The sequence below is a fragment of the Phyllostomus hastatus genome, unplaced genomic scaffold (assembly GCF_019186645.2).
Source record: "Phyllostomus hastatus isolate PE091 unplaced genomic scaffold, TTU_PhHast_1.1 phas_contig_150, whole genome shotgun sequence".
Lineage (NCBI taxonomy): Eukaryota > Metazoa > Chordata > Mammalia > Chiroptera > Phyllostomidae > Phyllostomus > Phyllostomus hastatus.
In genome coordinates, this window is record NW_025333611.1 from 28507921 (window position 1) to 28508536 (window position 616).

Genomic DNA, 616 nt, shown 5'->3' on the forward strand with positions numbered 1-616 from the left:
ATCCTCCAAAGCCCTGGGAGGCGGACAGAACAGACACTAATCCCCAGGTGACAGATGCGGAAACCAAGGCTTAGGCAGGAAAAGAGGCTCAGGACAAGTCCCAGGATGAGCAGTGGAAGGGTTGGGAGGAAATTGAGATTTGGGGGGTGGGGAAAGGTCATTCCTAGAGGAATAGGGGTACACCAAGCTCACCCTGACTCTCCAGCTTCCCTGAGCTACACTGCAGCCCAGCCCCCTACAATTTATCCCCTGTTCCTGACCTGCCTGAGGCCCCTCATCCCTGACCCTCTCCCCAGAAGAGAACCCCTAGGCACCAGGATGGGAGTCAGGGCCCAAGGAACTGCTGAGTCATATTAGGCATGGAGTTGGGAGCCTGTGATGTGCCCTGTGTTCATGTGGGGTCTGAGTCTGGGTGTTGTGAGTCCTTTGTGTGACTGTATCTGAGACCCTGCACAATTTCAAGGCCTTGTCTGTGTAGCTGAATTGTCTAGAGGACAGGGAGAGGTAGGGCTCTGCCTCCACGGCCCCCTGGGCAGTACTGGGGAGGAGAGGGTGGAAGGAAAGTGTTGAGGAGCAGCTCTGAAGCTTCAAACTGGTCAGACGACTTTGGGAACCT